Here is a 17555-nt window from a genome sequence, read left to right on the forward strand (position 1 = left end):
TGCAAGTGCATCAGTTGTGAAACTAATCCCGTAGTTTGAATCATCCTGTTTGTGAACCGATACTAAGATTTTAGACCCATCAAAAAGTAGGTTAAAAGAGAAACCTATTGCTTGCAAGGAAGGAGTGAGAGTGAGTAAATCATGTTATTGAAATTCTGAGATGAGTGACAGGTTTTCTCAATGGATCCAGGTGCTTCTTAACCAATTTACTATAATAAAGAACTGAGCACAGAGGAGTGACTGGCTATTTGCATCTCTTTTCACTTGGAAAAGGTCAAGTTTGACAGAGAGTCTACTGAGACCTCAAACAGACCTGACTGTTTATGAGACATTAAAACACACCAGAGATTTTATATGAAAGGGCAAATGGCTGGTTTAGTTATCAAAAATTCTTTCTTTCTTTCTTTCTTTCTTTCTTTCTTTCTTTCTTTCTTTCTTTCTTTCTTTCTTTCTTTCTTTCTTTCTTTCTTTCTCATCAATATCATTACTTACTCAATGCAATGTATAGGAATACCAGTAATAGAATTTACAATTATTTCAATAGGGTGTGAAGTGTCTAGAAACCACTCTGTTTTAAAATGGCATTGTCTTGCTTCACAGGAAAGATATCATCTTGATGCCATTAAACGTCTCTGTACAATCCGAAAATATGCCTCCACGTCAGTGGTATCTTCACACTTATGCAAGTCACCCATACTGCACCATTGCACCCCATACCATGACAGATGTTTCCTTTGCACCTGTCGCTGATGAAAGTCTGGATGGTCCTTTTCATCTTTGGGACTGAGAACTCAAAGTCAGTTTTCCCCAAAAACAAATGTGAATTCATCTGACTGCAGCATACATTCCACTGTTTTTAGGTCATCTGAGATGAGCTTGAGCCCACAGTACTCAGCAGCATCTCTCTATAGAACTCATGTATAGATTTCTCCTTGCGTAACAGAGATTCAAGTGGCATTTCTTGATGCAGCAGCAGACTGTTAATTGACAATGGTTTCCAAAGTACTCCTGAGCACATGGCTATATTTAACAGAGAAGCATGATGGTTTCTCATGCAATGCCGTCTGAGGTTTCCTGGCTTGCCCTTCACGGAATGAGATTTCTCTGGATTCCCTGAATCTTTTCACAATATTATGTATGGTAGATGCATGCAGAAGTCCCAAATGCTTCATAATCTTGTATTAAGAAATGTGATTTTTTTTAATTGTTTGACAATTCTTTCATCATTTGGCACAGAGTGATGAGCCATGACCCATCTTTGCTTGCAAAGGCTGAGATGCTCTTTTTACACTCAATCACGATACCCTCACCTATTATCAATTCACCTACTTATTGCGGGCTGTTTCAAAACAGTTTAACTTGGATATTCTATAGTCTTTTCACTTTTATTGTGCCTCTGTCCCAACGTTTTTGGAGTGTGTTGCATCCATCAAAATCAAAATTTGTTTACATTTACAACATACCATTAATTTGGTTGGTGGAAACCTCAGGGTTTTTTTGTTGTTGTTGTGTGTGTACTTTTGTCAGTTAAATAGAGGTTCAAGAGAATGAGCAAATCACAGACTCTTTATTTTATTGCATCCCAACTTTTCTGGAAATGGGGTTTTATATATATATATATATATATAAGCTTGTGTATCGTTTTCATTGTTCATTAAAAAAAATTTTGGATTGTAATTTGCCTTATATTATGCATATGGATTTGGCAAAATCTGTCCTTCTAAATGTCATAATGCCCTTTGGGACTCATAAATAGGGCCAAAACCATAATAAACACCTGAATATTACAATGTTGATTTCATAGCATCAACACCACTTTTACATAATTTCATGTTTATTTTAAAACAAAAGTAACAATAAAACCGTATAAATGAAATGCTGTCTTGGTTATAAACCATTAAGCTACACTTTCGTTGCTCGTCCCATCAATACATGCGCTTCTGCATTGCTTCATTTCTTCATCATATTCTCCTTTTTTGTTAAATAGTCTGATCTCATATTCCTTTCACTGTATTCAGTGGAGAGACTGAATAATATATTCTCCATCTTATAACTAAATATATATAGAGAAGAGTGCTGTATATTAATACTTCTCCATATCAGGACTGTCAAGGCTATATTTCACACTTCAGCAGCAAGACCTTGCATCTGACAACATTCATTTTAAGCACAGAAGACCCGCACTGCGGTCTTTTACAAAAAATAAAAATAAAAATAGAAAAAGGCTGACAAGTTGCAATGACATATGAATAAATAACTAAAAAGACTGAGAAGTTTTAGAAATAAAGAAAAATTAGACCGTGATGTGAGTTGATCAGAACATTGATCAGAGTCTTTATCTGTTGACAGTTCATATTTGATAAAGAGGAATATAACGCCTGACCACAAAACAACAGCAACTACGAACGATTTACAAGTAAAATTCTGTCCTTGTTACATACAGGAAAAATGAGATTCAGTGAAACACTTAAGTGAATGAATAAAGGGCAAGATGAAATATTCACATAACACTTACAAACACGGAGTTCAATTCAAAGAGCAATGTATTCTGATGAGAGGACACATTTATCTTCCATACATAGAGTGAAAGGTTCTGGCTCAGGATACTTATTAAATTAGGGGGATTACTCAGATTCAACATCATAACATCTTTTCAGCCTTCCTTATGATTGTTCTCCCACGAATAAAAACTCTGTCATCAACTCACTCTCATGTCGTTCCAAACCTGCATAACTTTCTTTCTTCTTTAGATCACAAAAGAAAAAGTTTTCAATAATATACTGGTCACTTTTTTCTATGTAATTGCGATGAATGTGTAGTATGGCTTTCATGCTTCAAAAATGTCACAAAAAGCTGAAAACCTTTCTAAGACCTGCCAGGAGAACAGTTTGACCAGGCTGGGAGACTAAACTAAACCAGCAAACCATCTTAAACCGGTTGAAACTGTTTTTGCAGCAAAAACATCATCAAAGTGTCACAAAGTGTTCCACCTGACTTGTATGCTCGTATCATCTTCATTCACCCCTTATGATCATTTATCAAACATTTCCACTAATTCCACTAATCTGATAATGCCTTCAACTATCATTAAGTATGTGGTCTATGTCTTAAGCTCTATTTAATATATTTTTGCTATGTTTACATATCATTATTTCCCCTGTTATGTGTGTTCTGCATTCCAGAACTTTGGAAGTGGAAGTGTTTTCCAGGAAGTGTTTTTTTCTGTTTCCATTGTTCCCTGTCCTCACTTCCTGTGGTTTGTTCCTGTTTGACTTCATCCGAAAACTCAAAGCTGCAGTCCGTAGTTCCCTTATCGAGTCGGTCCCTCAACATTACGTATGGGGAAATCCATTTTCCTCGAAAAGCTGAAGCCTGATTTGAATAACTCTTTTGCTTGCAAATAGCCAATGGCGCCCGCGCCCTCACCTGATTGACTGACAGCCTCCAATATAGGTGACATCGGGCGCCAAAAACCTCAGAATCTTTCATCTTTACCTGGAGCCTGGTCTCACCGTGGATTCACGCAAACAGAGTGGACAAAGTGGATTATCCCCTCTCGCGTTCCGGCGGATATTTTGCTTATAAACTAAGAAAAAATTTATCTTTGCCGCATGTGTGGTGGTCCTATCAACTTCTCGGACGCACACAAGCAGTGTGCACTGTGTCTGGGTCGAGCCCACACGGAGGAGGCACTCGAAGGATCAGGTTGTCGAGCCTGTGAGGAACTCCCTATCAAGATCCTTTGTTCAAGGCTGGCCGTTACCCGTAACGGCGGCCCTCCTACTCCTGCCTCTCCCCCGCCCGCAGCCGTAGAGCCGCGGGCCGGGAGACTGCAGAAAGCTCCGTCAATGGACTCTGTCGAGGAGTTGGCGTCGGCCCAACGCCCACGCCGCCCTCACGTGTCAGAACCTCTCACCTACACTGAGGCCTACACCTACACTAGGAAGTGGATGGACGGTTCCTTCCTCGGCGCGGGCCGTCAGGCGGACGCTCCTCAGAGACCCGCGCCCTTTTTCCCTGAGCTCCATGAGGAGCTCACCCAGTCATGGCGCTCCCCTCACCTACACTTTCTCTGAGAAGTACGCTGAGACTTTGAAACAGTCGAAGATGATGCCGCATCTCCTACCTAAACGGTCTCAAGCCCCCCCTAGAGCAAGGTCTAGATCGTCCTCGGCTCAGCATCCGGCTGGATACGCTAGGCGCGCATCCCAGAGTGCGAGAGAGCGACGCGAGCCTGAACCGCCGTTTCGCCAGAGGCAATTCAGGAAGCCCCGTTTCAGCACGAAACCAGCCTCTAACAGCCAAGGGAGGCCGGCAGACAAGAAGAATCCTGAAGTTCGTGCCAGGAGGAAGAGAGTGCGGGCCGTGCACAACAACGGTCCTGCGGCGAAAAGGGCGTGTTCCCACTCAGAGTTCCCTCGGCAACCTACAGTGAAGCCCGAGAATGTTTTTGTCAATGTTATGAAACCGCTGTGTTCTGTTTTAATAAACATAAAACATTACATGTCTCAGCAAAAGAGCTCTTTTCCTCCTTTGACGATTAACCCGAGGATGTGATTTTGTGTGTCCCTGTGCAGAAAGCTGTGGACGAGTCACTGGCCACTCTTATAGCTGTCAATGCTTCGCCGCCGCAGCATGCGTTAATGTCCCTCTATCGAGCCACCTGAGCATGTGGTCGACGCTCCCAGCGGCATCAGATTGGGTAATCAACACTGTAAAACACAGCTATACGCTTCAGTTCGCTCGCAGACCACCCCGCTTCGGCGGTGTGATTATGTCAGAAGTATCAGAACAGAGCGCCCCGCTGCATACGGGCAGAAATCTCCTCTCTCCTGGCCAAACAAGCAGTACAGATAGTGCCCGGGGAACAGAGAAATCGCGGGTTTTACAGCCGCTATTTTCTAGTCCCGAAAAAGGATGGAGGTATGCGCCCCATCTTAGACCTGAGATTACTGAACAAAGCGCTTGCGAAATGCGCGAGATGATTACGGTGAAGCAAATCCTCGCGCAAATTCAGCCCGAGGATTACTTCATCGCAGTAGATCTGAAGGATGCGTACTTTCACATTCAGATAGCCCCGCATCACAGGCGCTTTCTGCGTTTTGCATTCGAAGGTGTCGCATACCAATTCAAAGTGTTGCCATTCGGGCTGGCTCTGGCCCCCCGCGTATTTACAATGTGCATGAATGCAGCGCTTGCACCCCTGAAGCTCAGTGGGATGCGCATACTGAACTATCTCGACGCCTAGCAAGTCATCACTCAATCGAGAGGCGCTCTCGAGGAACACAGACGCAGACTCCTCGCCCATCTGACATGCCTGGGACTGTCTGTGAACATGCAGAAAAGCATGCTTCAGCCGAGCCAGTCGATTCCTGGGTGTGGTTCTAGACTCGTGCACGATGATCGCGCGCTTATCAGAGCCGAGGATCCAGTCCATTCACAATACTCTAGCCCTCTTCGTTCAAGGCAGAGCTGTCCCCTTAAAGACGTTTCAGAGGCTACTGGGTCTGATGGCAGCCGCAGTCTCCGTCTGCAGACTGGGCTTGCTGCACATGAGACCGCTGCAGCACTGGTTGCAAAGGCGAGTGCAGCCGCAGGCGTGGAGAGCAGGGACAGAACACCTTATCATAACGTGTTCATCATGTCTCGAGACTCTGGCACCTTGGTCCGGCACGACCATGTACGAACAGGGTGCTGGTATGGGCAGAGTGGTCAGACGGGTGGTGGTCACTACGGATGCATCACTATCAGGCTGGGGAGCCCTCTGCAATGGCAGACCAGCGTTCGGTACGTGGGCGGGGGACCAGAAGCGCTGGCATATAAACTGCTTGGAGATGGAAGCGGTTCATCTAGCTCTGCAGAGCTTCCTCCCGTTCGTGAAGGACCGTCATGTTCTCATCAGTGGCGTACATCAATCGCCAGGGAGGGTTGCGCTCACGGTCCCTACAGGGCTTAGCGAGGCAGCTGCTCTTGTGGACGGATCGGGTACTTTTTTCGATCCGAGCAGTGCACGTACCGGGCAGTTTGAATTGCGGCCCGGACATGCTGTCCAGGGACGGCATTGTACACGGAGAGTGGAGGCTACAACCACAAACTATAAATATGATCTGGAATCTCTTTGGCAAAGTGGAAATCGACCTCTTTGCTTCGAGACATTACGTAGACTGCCGTGTGAAAAGCCTTCAGCCTCAATAGCTCTCGTTCAGTCGAAAGATTCTGAGGTTTTTGGCACCCGATGTCACCTATATTGGAGGCTGTCAGCCAATCAGGTGAGGGCGTGGGTCCCATTGGCTATTTGCAAGCAAAAGAGTTATTCAAATCAGGCTTCAGCATTTCGAGGAAAATGGATTTCCCCATACGTAATGTCTCGTTCCCTCCTCACAGGGAACTATGGTTACGTGAGTAACCAGAGACGTTTTTCCTCTTTGTTGCCATCTCTGTTTGAAATCTGCAATTGCAGTTATTCACGGAATTATAAACTTTACATGGGTTGTGCCTCGGCACAGTACAGCGTGGATGAATCCAATGTTTTGAGGAGAATGTGCGGCTGTCAGTCGCCGCGCCGGTGTGGATACTGTCATTCGCAATCACAGATTATACTTTTTGGAAGTATGACCAACATAAGAATTTTCACCGGAAAATGTCATCTGAACAAGTAACATCCACTTTTGTTCTGACCAACTAAGAGAAAAAAAGCATTGCAGTAAATCGCGCTGATTAAATCTAACGATCACTTATCATATCTCGTCAAACCGTGCAAATTATACTTTGTTCTCAAATTGTTAATATTAACAAAATCAACATTGCGTGACTATATTTAATGCCCTTCCGATATTATCCTTGTTTTCGCACGGGCCCGGTTGCTGTCTCTTTTTTTCTGTAGCCACTCCGAAGTCCGAAGTCTTTTGCATTTTACAACGGGTGAATCTCCAGTTGTCACCGGTGATTGTCGTTTGAACCTTTCTGGATCCGCCATCAAATTGATAAGTTCAATTATATCAAGTGTTGTGAGAAAAGGCTATTAATCTCCACCTCCAACATCCTCACACGCAATATAGCCTACAAGCCGGGACACCTTCTTTATACAGATGTGACGTAATGACGCAAAGAAATGCTCGAATTTCCCACGGAAATCCACCAGTACCACTGGAATTAAAACATTATTACAAGCTTACCGTTTTGAATCAAGCTAAGGCAAGCAGATAGTTTTGAACACTGGCTGGTTATGTACTTGCTCAAAAAATTATTTTGGATAATTTTTAACCCAAAAAAGTTACGGACTGCAATCCAAGGTAGGAAGGCTTCAAGACACGTCTGAATCCAATGTTAACTTTACTTCCTGTCTCCTGAGATACCTTCATCTGATCGATTTTTGAAGGCAGCACAGATGTATCTGTCGCTGCCTTTGATATCCCCCAATCCTATGTGTTCCATTCGGTGACAGTTGAGCTAGAAAAAGAAAGATGTCATCTGAAAGTTGTCGTTGCTGGTCAGTTTGTGTGTAAATTTAAGTTTTTGACCAACATTTTCCACTTCTGATGTCATTTCTAGCAAGAAATTACTACTGTAGTAATTAAATATTTGTTTTTGTTCTCACCAAAGCTCGCTCTATTTTGCTGTAGATCATTAAACTGTTACGCTGCCTCAGAAGTCTGTTTAGTGAGGCACAAACGCTGCCTGCAGAGTCATTGCCTATTAGGCAGTGAAGCAACAAATCAACTGCTTAAGTTTTTGGATGCAGCCTTTGTCTTAGCTGCCTTGTTTCTTACCATAGCAATTCATTACCCTCACCTATTCCTTGTTAGCCTCTTCTTACCCAGTGTATAGGCTACCCCTGTGTTTCAATTGTCTGTGGTTGTCTCTACGTGTGTTTTTGATGAGCTGTTGTGTTTTTGTTCCCCATTTGGATTATTGTCATATTTTTTCCCGGTTTGGATTTACTGTTTGTGTATTTATTCAATAAAACTCCTGAGAATAGATCTTCGCCTCTCTTCTTCCCTGTGTACTGCAACAGAACACCAATTCTGCAGAATTCTACATATTTTCTCCTAAAAATCAGAGCAGAAAATGTTATATAAACTAAACGCCTGCAAAAAATTCCATGTGGGCCTGGATTTTAACTGAGGAGCCTGGGTGATGAGGCATACAGACAGTCACAAAGATTTTTTGTAATGATCAAGAAGAAAGTAGGACAAGTTTTATCGTTTATTTTGACTTTAAAGTCATCAAGATGCATTGGATCTCAAAAAGGACAGGCAAAAAAAAGGGCAGAGTAGGATATATATATTAAGAGAAAACCAAAGGAGACCAAAAGAGATCTGTGAGACGCCTTCTTCATCCTGTCTTTCTTCCTCTCTTCAGAAGTCTAGGTTATGTTTGTCACATCTTAACCCTGTGTAGAGAGCTGATCAAAGACAGAAGTCCCATCCAAGCCCATCACAACTGCACTACATGTGAAGAATGGAAGGGAATGATGGAGGACAGCAACACTGCACAAATTCAAATAGTTGATTTATTCATGTTGATATTTTGACAGTGGACAGTTTGGACATTTTCTGTCTCTGCACTAAAAAATGTATTTAGCTCTTACAATGTTGGAAAGGAATGGTTATAAGACATGGTGAATACTGTTGTGCTGATGGACAGGGGGTGGGGGACACTTCAAGGGGATTTTGGCATCAAAACACATCAAATGTAAATTCATGTTCTAGTTACATTTGATGTTCACACAGTTTTCAAGTTACAGGCGTGTGGAACAGTGTATTACATTACACTAACAACAAGCAACCAATAATGTATGTTTATATTAAAATTGATGCTACATGACCAATTTTAGTTAAAACCATGTCACATAACAGTGAATATATTTTATATCTGCTTCAATTGTTTAACTACATTAATACAACAAAAATATTTTTTTTGTGTGTATATTTCATGTACAGGGTCGGTAAGATTTTTAAATGTTTTTAAAATAAGTCTTGTATGCTCACAAAGGCGGCATTTATTTGATCAGAAATACAGTAAAAACAGTAATGTGTATGTTCAGTTTTGGCTTCATTTTCACTGTGTTCTGTTCCTGTTTGCCTGTGTTCCCTTTGCTAGTTTGTCTCCATGGTTTTTGATTGAGTCATGCACATGTTTCTGGTTATTTTAATTATCCCTGTGTATTTAAACCCTCTGTTCATTCATACCCCTTTTCCACCAAGGCAGTTTGAATGCTGGTTCAGAGCCAGAGCCTTAAATAGCAGCTAATTGAGCTAATAGCAGCTCGATTGTAATCTCATCTATGCAAGTTACGGCGAGCTGCACGAACACGTTGGATTCGCCGTGTTTGGATGCCGATGTAGGCTCGCAAAGCCATAAGCATCAATAATGACGCAACGACCGCCATTGTTGATGGAAGGCTTGTTTGAGATGCATCGGAGCCGAGCGAACCGATCGGAGCTGCGGGAGTGTTTGGAGAGCATATGACTCCTTGTGCTTTTGGATCGCTTGTCATGCACCAATCGGTCTGCGAGAAGCCGAACCATCTCGAACAAGCCTGGTGTGCTTGTGTTTGGCGCTGCCGCGCTAGCGTTGCTTGACGTAAGATCTGGCTCTGTGGTGGCTCTCTGGCCTGTGGAAAGGCAAACCGGTTTTTAGAAAGCTCGTCAGTCGAACCAACATACTAACTTACAAACTAACTGGCAATAGCTCTGGCTCTGAACTAGCACCCGGTTCTTGCTGTTGGAAAAGGGGTATCAGTTTCTTTGTCCGATAGCATCTTTATGTGGTTGTGGTATACTCTTTCTCCTAAAACTTCCTGCGTGTTCTTGTTGGATTTATTAAAGACTTTTTATTAAAGATTTCTAAAAGTTTATTTTGAATAACCCTTTTCTTTTGTCATGTGCTCTCTGCAACCCACCATGACAGAATACATGACCTAGAAGAGATTCTCCTGTGTTTCCACTGGTTCCACCTAGTTCAGCGTCTCCTGCATCCCTGCTGGTTCCGCCCAGCTCAAAGTCTCCTGTGTCTCCAGGGTTCCCGCCCAGGCTCCCTCTCCCGCCTCCACTTTATAGAAGTCAGCCAGTCCATCAGCCCCATCTCCGCTGGTTCCCTTCATCCCCTCGTCTTCCCCTCTAATACCACTATATTGTGTCAGTCCTCAGTCCCATCAGCTCCACCTCAGGCCTCTGGCACTCTAGTTCCACCTCGGACACTCATCACTCTGCCTCGGCCTCCGGGGCCATCTGTGTTGCCCAGTCCCATCTGCGCACAGGGCTCCATCTTTGTCCATTGTCCCCCGGGTGTCGACAGCCAAGACTCCACCACGGCTCCTCCCTCCCTTGACTCCACCATGGGCCATCGTCCTGTCTGCGCTCTGCGTCCCCGTCAGGTTTCTCCTGCGCCTGGCTCCTCCCACCATCATTGCCACCCTGGTTTCTCCCGACACCATCGCCTTATGTCTCCTGCCATTCACCAGTCCCTCGTCCTCCTCCAGACCCCTATCTTTCCTCAGTTGAACTATCTACAAGAACAGTCTCTCAAACATTGAGTTTGGATTTCTAAGTGTTCAAATTAGGTATATTTACACTATAAACAGAAATGCAAAGAGGTACAAATTATTTATTTATTTCTCAAGACATTGATTTTTGATTTAAAGTGAACAAATTAGGTATAAATGTTTTCACACGTTCATTGGGTGTAGGCAAGTGATAAATGAGTGTGGCATTTAAATTGCAGTGATCTAAATTAAACAAGAGCTGTTAGTTTTGAATGATGTGTCTACTGTAAATAACTGTTTAGCGTTTTGGAAAAAGTGTGTTTCACAATTGCAAACTGAGTATAAAGCAGATAATGTGCTTGCAGTTTTGCAGACTCTGTCTGAAGATTAGATATTTGAGTAAATTGTTTTGCTAAGTGGGCCTCAAGTACCACTTTTAGTGTGTAAGCATTTAAAAAAAAACTGTAAACCCTGTGTTCATTCAGTTTCTTTGTCTGGTAGTGTCTTTATGTGGTCTTACTCCTGAAACCTCCTGTGTGTTCAACCCACTGTGATAGTAATATTGAGAAATATCATTAAAATAACTTTTCTATTTTAAAAAGTAATTTATTCCTGTGCAAAAGCTGAGTTTTCAGCAGCCGGCCATTACTCCAATTTTCAGTGTCACATGATTCTTGAGAAATCAGTGTGGAAATAACATTTTTTTTAAATTTAAAATGTCTTTACTGTCACTTTTGATCAAATTAATGCATCTTTACTGAGAAAAAGTATTAACTTCTTTAAAAAATATAAATTTTACTGACCCCAAGTCGGTTGTGAAAATGTCTCGGGTTACGAATGTAACCATGGTTCCCTGAAAAGGGGAATGAGACACAGGACGATGTCTTAGGACAATGTCTGAAGCATGTGTCTAAACACGATAATAACATTGGCCGGCGACAGCCTATGATGTCACTACCGGTGCAACCAGAGTATAACAGGGTTCCTGTAGTACACGTCAACAACTTCTTTTGTCTGAAGGAGATGTGGGCAGGCATACCCAAATCATGGCAACAAGAACTACTACATGGTTCCCGTTCTCAGGGAACCATGGTTACAATCGAAACCCAAGACATTCCCTGTCGAATGGGAACTCCAACTGCGACTTAGGACGCTTTGGGGAACAAATACACACTCCGCCATGCTGAAGGATGAAGCAGCTGACATAAAGTCAATGACTCCATAGAGCTAGGTCCGAAGTCACTATTCCCCATCCTGGATGGTACGCACTAGCGACTGCTGTGACTCAATTCCCTAGGGCCAGGATCCCCAGCTACATACCCCGCGGGCAGAGCTCAGGGCCTGGTATTCTTCCAAATACCTTCAAGGGAATGTAGCCAAGGATAAGGAATATCCTATCTGTCACTTCAGGGGACACTACCCCTGACGAGTGGAGGTCTCAAGAAAACCACTCTCAAAATGAGAGGAGACCTAGCAACACTCAAATATCAAGGAGGCTCGCAAGGAGCCAACAACCTGATGGTATCCAAGGGGAGCTCCACGAATGGAGGCTTCAGCAAGATGACTCTCTAAAATGAGATGAGGCTTAACTACATTCTGCGCTAAGGACTTCTTACCAAGGAGGCTCCCAAATGAGCCTGACAACTCGATACTGCTATCAAAGCGGAGCTCTGTGGAGCAGAGGTTTAAGCATGATGACTCTCTAAATGGAGATGAATCCTAACAACACTCTCCTAAGGATGGTTCCACCAAGGAGGCTCACAGAGAGCTATACAACCTGCCGTGACATCCCAGAATGAGCTCTAAGAACGGAGGCCTCACCAAGATGGCTCTCTAGGCGAGAGGAGGCCTAACTATGCTCTACACCAAGGACCAGGGCCGTGCAGAGACCTCTGGAGGGGCAGGTGCTCAAAGTATAAAAGGGGGCACATGGAACAAGGCTTTAAATAGGGCTGTGATCAAAATACAGTAACAGGGTTTTTACAGCCTCAAAATGAGGCGGAGGTGGTAAAAATCCTAATAATGTATTTTAATAATAAGATAATTAAATTAGTATTTTTTTGTAGATCATCATATAGCCTAATGTGTTTCCCACATTATTTTTGTTGGTGGAGCTTGGTATCTCTAGGGGGGTCCGGGGGCATGCCCCCCCGCAAGAAAATTTTGTACATTTTAAAGATAAATTCATTAATTTGGTGCACTTTGAGTCACCCGAATCCACTGTTAAAAATAAATAATCCACCCGCAAAACCGGCCATATTCTTTGATTTAGATATCTGCATCTGATCATCACATTACAGTTATTCAAATTCTCAGTGTTAAACATGATAATACGGTAACATATCACACTGAAGTAGGCTGATTTAAAACGAACATTTATTTAAAATAATAGTTCTTCTTTTGGCAAAATTACATTTCCTTAATAGCCTAAACAGTGGCTTTTCTCCCTTCAAACTTAAATTGTCAATGTTTCATTACATCACTTTGAAAACACAAATTTTTTGTACCTTTTAAAGGGCATTTTTCCACTAATTTTATTAAATGTATGCTCCATCTTTCATTTCAAATTCTCAAATTTGATCAATATATTCAATTAAAATAATAAGACACGCCTGTTACCAATCAAATTAAATAATTAACATTGAAAAATTATAACTGTATTAATTTGGATTATTTTAAATATTTTTGAATATACAAATAAGGAATGTTGAAAAGAATGATAGCCTACTTTATAAAACTAAACCGCCAGTAGGAGGCGGCAGGCGACCGTCTTAATGAGCGAGTCATTGAGTCATTCATTCAAACGATTCATTCAAACGGCTGATTTATTCAGAATGAGGCAGTTTATGAATGGGTAATTGAATCTTTGACTCAACCGATTCGTTCAAAATGCTGAATCATTCAGTAATGCAACAAGTGTTGCTGTGAGATGCGCTGTGGTTCTGCAGTGATCTTTGTTTGGAACTATTTTCGCTGCTGAAACAGAACAAAAATAGTCATTGCGTCTAAAATGTAAGTGACTTAATTTTAACTATTTGTTTATTGACCTGCTATGAAATCAGTCTCGGTTTCAATCTTGATGGCATTCAGGAAAACAGTTACTTCTATAGCCTAACGTTACACACAGCAATATAAACAACATCTCTGCATGCTCTCTTCACGTCGTCCTTGTAAAATAATAATAATAAGTAAACGAACATCAAAATCACTTCGCTGAGAATGAATCGCCACTTACCAGCAGCCACAGATTTGAAGACATCCTCTGGTAGTGCGCATCATAGACATCATGATGTCTATGGTGCGCATAGCCGCGCGAAAAAAAAAAAAATGTGCGTGCAGCGTGAGGAATGAGGTGAAAGGTCATCATGTGGGTCATTTTATTTACGGCTAAATTATTATTAATTAATTCAATAAATATATTTGTTTGACAGGGAAGCTGTGCGCAAACAGGAATATATATTATTTTTCAAAAATAGAAAAAAAGCACCCCAGAAAAAAGGGCACTTTCTCTCCAGGAATAAAAAGGGCAGGTGCTCAAGCCCCCTTTGATGTCTATGTGTGCACGTGCCTGCCAAGGACTGCTTACCAGGGAGGCTTACAAAAGCTTTGATACTGCCATCCAGGCGGATCTCTAGGGGAGGAGACCTTGCAACGCCCACCTTGAAGACAGTTAACCAGGGAAGCTAAAAAAAGAGCCTAAAACCCAGTCCACTGCCTTCAAGGAGCTTTAAGAGTGGATGCTTCAGCATAACGACCATCTATAGCAAGAGGAAGCCTAACTATGCTCTATGCTAAAAGATTACATCACCAAGGAGGCTCACAGAGAGCCATGCAACTTGGACATGTTATTTTATGCGGAGCTCTGGGGAGCAGAGGTCTCAGTGTGACGACTCTCTGAAGTGAGAGGAGGCCTAAATACGTTCTACACTAAGGACTGCTTACCAAGGAGGCTCAAAAAAGAGCCTGACAACTCGATACTGCTATCCAAGAGGAGCTCCGGGGGCAGAGGCCTTAGCAGGACGAATCTCTAAAGCGAGAGAAAGCCTAGCAAGGCCCACCTTCACTACAGTTCCACCAAGGAGACTCACAGAGAACCATACCACTCAATGTCACTATCTATAGCGGAATGATGCTGAAGTCAGAACAAGCTCATTACAGGGAGCAGAGGACCTTGCCCATAACTAAGAAGGTTCAACTCCATACTCATCTTAAATGACCAATCAGAGCTACCAGCTAAGGCTATCTAAAACCATTGTTAAAACTGTAACTAGGCTCTAGCACTCTCAGAAATGCAGTACAAGAGGAGAGGTTTGAACAAGGCGAACAGACAACTTCCTGTTGGAATCCAGAGACCAGGGGCCTCATTTATAAAACTTTGCTTAGGATTTGCGTCAGAAGTGGCGTACGGATGAAACATAGGACGTGCGTACTCACAGAAATATTTGGATTTATAAAACCGTGCGCACGCACATCCTACGCAGTTTTCCCTTTATAAATCACAATCAATTCTAAATGTAGCGCAGCTTTTGCGGCTTCATGTCATGCCCATAGTTGCCCATAAATAGTCTGTGAAACACCCACAAGTTAATATTCATCGATTGCGAAATCATGGCAAACACAGAGAGGAAAACCAAGAAACGTAACTTCACTCAATGTGAAGTAGAAATTATCGTTGGCGAGGTGGAAAAGAGTAAAATGTTGTTTGGAGGGCACAGTGTGGGCATTACTAATGCCAAAAAGGCACTTGAGTGGCAAAAGGTTGCAGACGCCGTTAATGCTGCAGCCTCACAACCTCGGACCGTGGCCAAAATAAAAAAGAAATGGTCGGACATCAAAGTCGATGCAAAAAAGCGTCTAGCGCTCCATCGCCAGAGGATGAATTGCATAACATGCCAATATTATTGCAGAACATATTTCACTTTTCTTTTTGCAAATATGTGTTAATTTGCATTTCTGTTGTAATCTTCGTTTGATTTTGTTTGTTTTACACTGCAGATCGATCAAACGTGTGTTCGTGTAGGCTTTTAATTGTAAGACTTGCTTTGTGAAGTCTTCGTGTTATTTATGAGAGGCAGTATTGCCATTTCTTTTACACAACGTTCTACAGTTTCTCACACTTTCACGTGTTTCTTCCATCTGCCGACGGTGTCGCCATTTCTCATTTCAACCATTTTTGTGCGTACGCCTGGGTCAGAGTTTGCGTGAAGGACCGCACATTTTCCCGTCAAGTTTGCTTTTTATAAATACCAATTATTGCGTAGAGAGCGGCGTATGCCTTCTTTTGTGCGTACGCAACGTTTATAAATGAGGCCACAGAAGACCTCCGAGGCTTCCTTGGTTGGCAAGTCACAAGAAAGTATAAGGGGGCTAGGCCACCATTATAAATGCTCAACTGTGACTCCAGCAACAATTAAGGATTCCACGTACACTCAACCATGAATACATTGTCATCAAGGGGAGCCAGCTGAGTGCTAATTGCGATCACTTGAAAACAAATGTCTTTGTAGGATCTCAAGACCCCAGACACTTCCGAAGGTGCCTTATAACAAAGAAGGGTTCACAAACTGGGGCGAAAAACCCACTTCCCGTCAGGTTCTCGAGATCGAAAGAGCTCATCCCAGGGACTGGAGTAGCCTGCGTCACGACCTGACTCAGGGGGAGGGTTCTGCTCTTCAGTCAAACCTGAGGGAAAAACGGGCTCTCTAGACTCCAACTTTCACGAAGGAGCCTTCGACTAGGAAGGGTTTGCAAAATAGTGCGAAATAACGCTCGCCCATGAGTGAATCTTCGCCCATGACTCCTCAGGAAGCTTCCTCACTCCTCGTTCCTCGCCTCCAGTTAGATCGGTTTTTGATCGATTGCAATTAGATCGGTTTCCGGGTCACAGGCTGGAGGACGGAGGAGCGAGGAAATGAGGAAGCATAATTTGAGAATTTGAGCACCCATGGTTTCACACATACATAAACAAACAGATTCTTAAGACAAAATAAATTGTTGACGTGATAGTCATAGGCTGTCGCCGGCCAATGTTATTCTCGCTTTCAGACACCAGTCAGACTGGAGGCGTTCCCCAAAGCATCCTAGTCTCTGCTAGACAGTAGGACTGCATGTTTAATCGAAATGAAACTGCACACTATTTGGCAAAAGTTGCGATAATTTTATGTGCAGCTTGTCAGTGCAGCATGGCTCTGTGATCAGCAGTAAATGCTGCTCCATTTGAAAGCCAGTGGGCGCTCTCACGCAGACACGCCAAATATGCCCAAATAAATAACGCAGGTCATTCCAGGAAATCCCTATGGTCATCATACTATTGCTGTAGCTGAATAAACAGAAGATTGAAATGTTTTGGATTGATTTATTAAATGTTGTCTTTTGTTGGACAAGAGGTTCATAAATGCTTCTTATGTTTGGAAAGATATATGACGCGTGTTGCTTTTTCAAATGCACGTTATAAGCAACTCAAACTCGCAGTGCTTTCAGATGGAGCAGCATTTACTACTGATCAGAGAGCAGTACGTCCCTGACAAGCTGCACATAAAAAAAATATCGCAGCCTTTGCGATTTCATAATCGAAATAAGCCAAATTGGTTTAAACGGGATTTCATGTTAATTGCGATTAATCTTGCAGCCCTACTAGACGGGATGGTTGAGACATCAAGAACAGGCTGTTCAAATGAACATTATAAATGGTGAGATCAGACTGCTGCAAAACCAAATGATGTATCATATACAATACATTATAATATAAATTGTTTACAATAAGATAATAATGTACAATATTTATAATTAAATATTTATTTTCCCATTTTGCATGTTCTTCTTCACTCTCAATTGGAAAAAAAATAAAATAATAATTTTCTTCAGTATCTATAAAAGCCTGTGAACTAAACCCTTCAGTAGTGTACTGTCTCCTCTCCTTTCACACTATAACCAGCAGCTGGATGGAAAATCTCTCTCCCTCTCTCTCTCTCTCTCTCTCTCTCTCTCTTTCTCTCTCTCTCTCTGATATGCTGAGAACAGAAGGGAGGAGTTTTCATTTAAATCCTGAACTGTTGCCTTTCACAAGGCT

Source organism: Squalius cephalus (assembly GCF_949319135.1).
Source record: "Squalius cephalus genome assembly, chromosome: 19".
In the NCBI taxonomy this organism is placed as follows: domain Eukaryota; kingdom Metazoa; phylum Chordata; class Actinopteri; order Cypriniformes; family Leuciscidae; genus Squalius; species Squalius cephalus.